This window comes from Thamnophis elegans, chromosome 3 (genome assembly GCF_009769535.1).
Source record: "Thamnophis elegans isolate rThaEle1 chromosome 3, rThaEle1.pri, whole genome shotgun sequence".
NCBI lineage: Eukaryota > Metazoa > Chordata > Lepidosauria > Squamata > Colubridae > Thamnophis > Thamnophis elegans.
Genome location: NC_045543.1, coordinates 97,680,681 through 97,686,893, shown reverse-complemented (window position 1 = coordinate 97,686,893; position 6,213 = coordinate 97,680,681).

Here is a 6,213-nt window from a genome sequence, read left to right as displayed (position 1 = left end):
TCTGCCTAGGCAGGAAACCCTATACCATTTCAGACAAATGGCTATCCAACATCTTCTTAAAGACTTCCAGTGTTGGGGCATTCACAACTTCTGGAAACTAGCTGTTCCACTGATTAATTGTTCTGTAAGGAAATTACTCCTCAGTTCTAAGTTGCTTTTCTCTTTGATTAGTTTCCACACATTGCTTCTTGTTCTACCCTCAGGTGCCTTGGAAAATAATTTAACTCCCTCTTCTTTGTGGCAAACCCTGAGATATTGAAACACTGCTATTATGTCTTCCCTAGTCCTTCTTTATATTAAACTAGACATACCCAGTTCCTGCAACTGTTATTCATATGTTTTAGTCTCCAGTCTCCCTAATCATCTTTGTTGCTCTTCTCTGAATGCAGTATTCCAAGTGCGGACTTACCAAGGCGATATAAAGTGGTATTAACACTTCACATGATCTTGATTCTATTCCTCTGTTTATGCAGCCTAGAACTGTGTTGGCTTTTTTGGCAGCTGCTGCACACTGCTGGCTCATATTTAAATGGTTGTCCACTAGGACTCCAAGATCTCTCTCACAGTTACTACTATTGACCATGGTACCACCTATACTGTACCTGTGCATTTCGTTTTCCTTGCCTAAATGTAGAACCTTACTATTTTCACCATTGGATTTCATTTTATTAGATAGTGCCTAATGTTCAAATTTGTCAAAATACTTCTGTATCTTAAGCCTGTCTTCTGGAGAGTTGGCTATTCCTGCCAGCTTGGTGTCATCTGCAAATCTGATGAGTTCCCCATTTATTCCCTCATCCAAATCATTGATGAAGATGTTGAAGAATACTGGGCCTAAAACAGAGCCTTGGGGTACTCCACTGAATATTTCCCTCCATGTAGATGCAGTTCCATTGAGGACTACACATTGAGTGCGGTTGGTCAGCCAGTTACAAATCCATCTGGTGGTGATGCTGTCTAACCCACATCCTTCTACTTTATCTAGTAGTAGGTTATGGTCTACCTTATCAAATGCCTTACTGAAGTCCAAGTAAATTATGAAAATATATGGTTCCCATTTTCCCCTATTGTCATCACGTCCTTCCACTTCAGAGATGAACATTGCTTTTGTGATCCAAGGATAATAATAACAGAGAAAAAGACTGGTTCAGGTCAGGTCAGGGTGAATCATCTTTTTTACCCTTCCAATGTTCCTTCCTATTTCTATCTCCTTGAATTAGGGAATACCCATTTATTAAAAACATATGTTGAAATAATCAAGTGGTTTTAGTGCTGCCAGTAACACAACTATAAAAACAGAGTTTCAGAGCAATACAATACAATACAAGAATTAAATCAGTGGATTTAAAAAAATGTTAAATTTGAGCTTCTATTGGGCACCTTTTCATTATCTTTGCCTTGGTGAGGGATACAAGCTTGTACTTCCAGCAAAGATTCTCAGCTTGAGTGGATACGAGCAAAAATTCCTGCTGAGTTGCAATTTCCATTAAGAATAGCTCTGTTTCCTTTTTCAGCATTGTTGTCTTGCCTGAAATGAAAAAAAAGAAAAGAAATATGAACATTTGCCCACCAACAATAAGCTAACTGCAACATATGCCCATAGCAACCTACATTAAATCTTGAGTATAAAACCTGTGAGTTCTTACATTACCTAGAGAACATAAAAATAGTCAGAGGGGATTGATCAAACCATTACATGTTTTCTCTTTCAGAGAATATTTTCTCTTTCTCTTTCATATTTTCTCTTTTCTATTTGCATGACTCATACCAACAGAGGTTCAGTGCATTAGAACCAATTCTGTTCCAGTTCACATAACCCATCCCTATCTGATTCATGCTCCAGGCCATTTTCTTTCCCTTCCTGCTGTGTGACATGCCTGAAATCCTGCAGATTATAGTGAACAAAAAAGCTAGATAGACACAAGATGGGAGGGGAAATTGGTGGGCGTTGCTGTAATTGCCTCTTTCACAGAATTTTTATCAAACTCAAAGATACATGAAAAATCTGTGGATCACATTTTTATTTTTAGTGATTAAATCTAAAGGTCAGATGTCAATTTCTAATCTAAAACAATGTTACATGCATGTTCCTTATACACCTGGACACTCCATTATGCTTTGTAGCTCTTTCTTTTCTAACATGAAAATGAGATACACCAATCTTCATCATCGGGTAGGTAACATTAATATGTTGAAGATACCAAGTTATATCTTTATCCTGGGCTGAATAGGATATGCACTTGAGGTTCAGCTCCAATGCCTAAAGGTTGTTATGGATAGAATGAAACAAGCTAAGGCTGAATCTCCAAAAAACAGAGGAAGGGTGGATTCACAAGCCTACTGATTTGGATTAAAAAAAAATCTGTCTTTCTTTGGGATTGTGCAACCTGAAATCTGGGAGTCCTTTTGGATTCCTGGCTTCTACCTGAAGAGCAAGTGAAGGCTATAGTAAAAAAGACCTTATAGTAAAAAAGACCTAAATTTGCCAATCTCTACTATCACCGTTGTACAATTTCAGTAACAATCAGTTCGGTGATCGCGCAATTTTCTGCGCACGCATGCACAGTATGAAGAAATCTTCACTTCTGGGTTTCTTTGGAGGAGTAACACAGCTGATATATGTGGCTATCCGCTTTGCTGCACTAATCAGCTGAGAGGATAAAGGTAGGAAAATAGCGTGGGGAGGCGAGTGGGCCAATCTGATCATTGGGACGAACCGGTTCGCTCCCAGCTGCTCATCGGAGCTACCAGTTTTCCCGAACCGATCTGAACCGGTAGAATCCCACTCCTGTTAACCAGTAACTATTAGGTGGTTGCTTGGGTGATTTCCACCTGTCCCTTGCTTTGGCAATGGACCATCATGTTTCCCTGAAAATAAGACCCATTCTTATATTAATTTGATTTCAGGTAGCTTTATTTTGACTTGTGAGAACCGCTTTTCTCACACAGAAATGTAGCACAGTGTTATATATTATTGGAAATACTTATTTTTTCATATATTAACATGCATTTTACACCACTAGTCCTTAATTTACAACTGAAGTTGAGATCAGAAATCCATCTGTTAAGTGGTTACAGAGGTTAAATCAAGGTACCCATGTGATTGGAAGTGATTTTACGACCTTTTTTGCAGACATTTTAAATCAAACACAGTTATTAAGTAAACCCACAGCTCTTAAGTGAATGCTTATAAAGGCTGTAATAAGTGTGGAGAAGAAGGCGGGGCTTAGCAGTGAGAAGATGGAGTTTCAGGCTATTCCTGAAATTCCTCTATTCCGAAGGATTTTTGGATGGGTTCTTTGAACTCTAGCTGTCCCGGAGACGACAGTGAAGGTGAGGAGAGACCCAGGACCTCAGAGACACCCGCAAGTCTCTGGGGGGGGGTATTAACTCCTCGTGCCAATTCCTTTCTGGATTAGCTGCGTGCTAACTGAAACTGCAGGTTGCCCCTAAGAATGGCAGAAGTGATGTCATCTGGTAAGCTGATTTTATTATTCAAGAGAGACTGTCCGCATTAAAAGCTTAAGCTAATTGAAACCAAAGAATAGAAGAATTTAGCGGCGAATTGGTTTTTTTTAAATGGATTTATGGCTGGTGGCTACTTTACTTTTTAAATGCTTCAAGAAACTCTTCGACATCCTCCCCCCTCTGACTCTCCCTAAGTGGATCGTAAAGTTTATTTTCTACTAATTAGCTCTTCACGATCTGACATCTTTATTACTTGGCTCTGTTTACGATCAGATAAGATTGCACAGCTTGCAAAGAGACTAAGAAAAGTGCTTCGAAGTCTGTGGAAAAAAAAGAGCTTGCAATTTTTAACTGTGACACATCATGGCGTCTCAAAATACCTCTAAGATTTCACTCCAGATTCTTTTTTCCGCATGTCGAGAGCTTTTTGACTCTTATCAGAGGCTGGAAAGAAAATTGGATCATCTGATTTTAAAATATGAAGTAAAAACTGAGATCGTTGAATGTTTAAATGTTCCTGAAATACGAATGGAAAATGTGAGAAATGGTGTCTGGTCTATCTCAGAGGAAGAAAGGAGGGGGGAGCTATAAAGAAGACTCATTTAAAGAGACAGAGTGCAGGAGGAATGGAAAATCCACCCTTGAGAATTAAAGTCAATTTGAAAAATTTTACAAGCCCGGGACAACATTATTATTTCATCACTGACATTCAGAGTCAAAAGGTGCGAAGATATCTTTGTCTGGATTTGCTTATAAAAACATTTGGTAAATTTATCCAACGAATGGCTATTGGACTGAGAAAATCTCGCTGTTGGAGGGACACAGGCTGACAGATGGGAGAATACAACTTAAAATTAGCTAAATCTGATTACTTTAATTTGTAATAGATATAGCTGAATAATAATTAACATTGATGGTAATGTATATAATATGGAATTGGCTAATAGACTGAAGAATACAATTGAAATCTAGCTAAACCTAATTGCTCTCTTTGTAACAGATATAGCTGAATAATAACTGATATTGATAGTAATGTATATAATGTGGAGTTGATATGATATATAACAATTGGATATGAGAAAATATTTTTGAATTATACATAAAGAGTATTAACTACAACAATTATTACTATTATAAAAACTAAATAAAATACATACAATCAAATGTTAATCAATACTGGGAAAATGTTATGATATATGATATAATTAAATATTATGGATGTTCAGCTAAAATAGGATATGAGGATTTGATGCTAATAGAGGATTTTACAAGCAAGTAAATGAAAGGTCAGCATGTGTTATGGATTAACTCTTTGGCATAGTTAAGGATGAAGGATGTTTAAATAACTATAGGTAATTAAAACTGAAGGTATAATGATGTTAATATGGTAAACATTTGAGTCAAGATATTTGAATTAATATGAGTTAATGGAAGAGAAGCACCAAAGCATGTTGTAACCAGCTGATATACTTCTTTTTTTTTTATAATAGATACCTGTGTTTTGTTTTCCTTTCCTGCCTTGTCCTGTGTAGTTTTTGTCTTTTTTTTGTTTTATTTTTTCTTGCCTTTTCTTTTCTTTTTTTCCCCACTGGTGTGGGCAGGTATTGTTCAAGATTATTACTTGTATTAATATTTTTAAATAATAAGTACAGTCAAATGAAAATGGATATATAATAATGTTTGAGGTAATATGAGTTATGTTTGTTGATTGTGGAGGATCTGTAATCGATTGATACATTTTCTACAGATGTAAAGAAAGATGCTGTACTTGTTTTAATTAAAATTAAAAAAAATATTTATTAAAAAATAAAATAAAGGCTGTAATAAGTGTGAATCCATTCATTTGAATGGGTGTTTTCATGTGACTGACGAATGGTGACTGATCTAAGGGTGAAATCCACTTATCTTTGCTATCAGTTTGTAGCAATGTGAGGCATGCAGAGTGTGCCTGCAAAGGTAAGCAAACAGCGGGAAAGGAGGAATCTGCTGTGCCACACAATTTAGATTAACTTGAAAGCAGGAAATCCTGCTTTCTAGCTAATATAAATCGCACATCAAAGCTGATTGTCAGAAAAACCAGTTCGTCCGAACTAATAGCATTTCTTTTACTACCGGTTCAGGTGAACAGGTAGCATTTTTACTTCCGGTTTGCGTGAACTGGTCCGAACTGATAGTATTTCACCCCTGGACTGATCATAAAAGTAACTGGTTGCCAAACCCCCGACATAAGTCATGTAACTACAGGGCAGCGTGGGGAAAGGGATGGTGCAACTGTTTGTGATGGCTCACAAATGTTCCTTAGCTGGCATAAATGCAAATAGTTAAGAAATTGATAATAAGCCAAGAACTACCTAAAGTAATTTGAATTCACACCTTCTGGATGAATTTCATTTGATATAACTAATAAGTGGAAGTTGAAGGTGGCAACATTTTGTTTTGCTTGCCCTTCTCTGAGGAAAGCAGTTTACATTACCTACCTTCACGTAAAGGTATAGCCCATTTTGGGTGTAACATAACTTGTAAATTGAAAAATGACACATGCATTGCTCAGAGACTTGCAATTGTATTATAATAATTGTTCCAAATATTGATTGTTTTCCCATAGTTTCAGGGAAAAAACCGTCTGTTTCAAAGCACTTGCTCTGTCTAAAAGTGGCAGAACGTAAATAATTAAACAAAAAAAGCAAATAGCCTGGCATTTTCCAGATTGACTCATCCCCACCCCCACCAATAAAAAAATGGTTA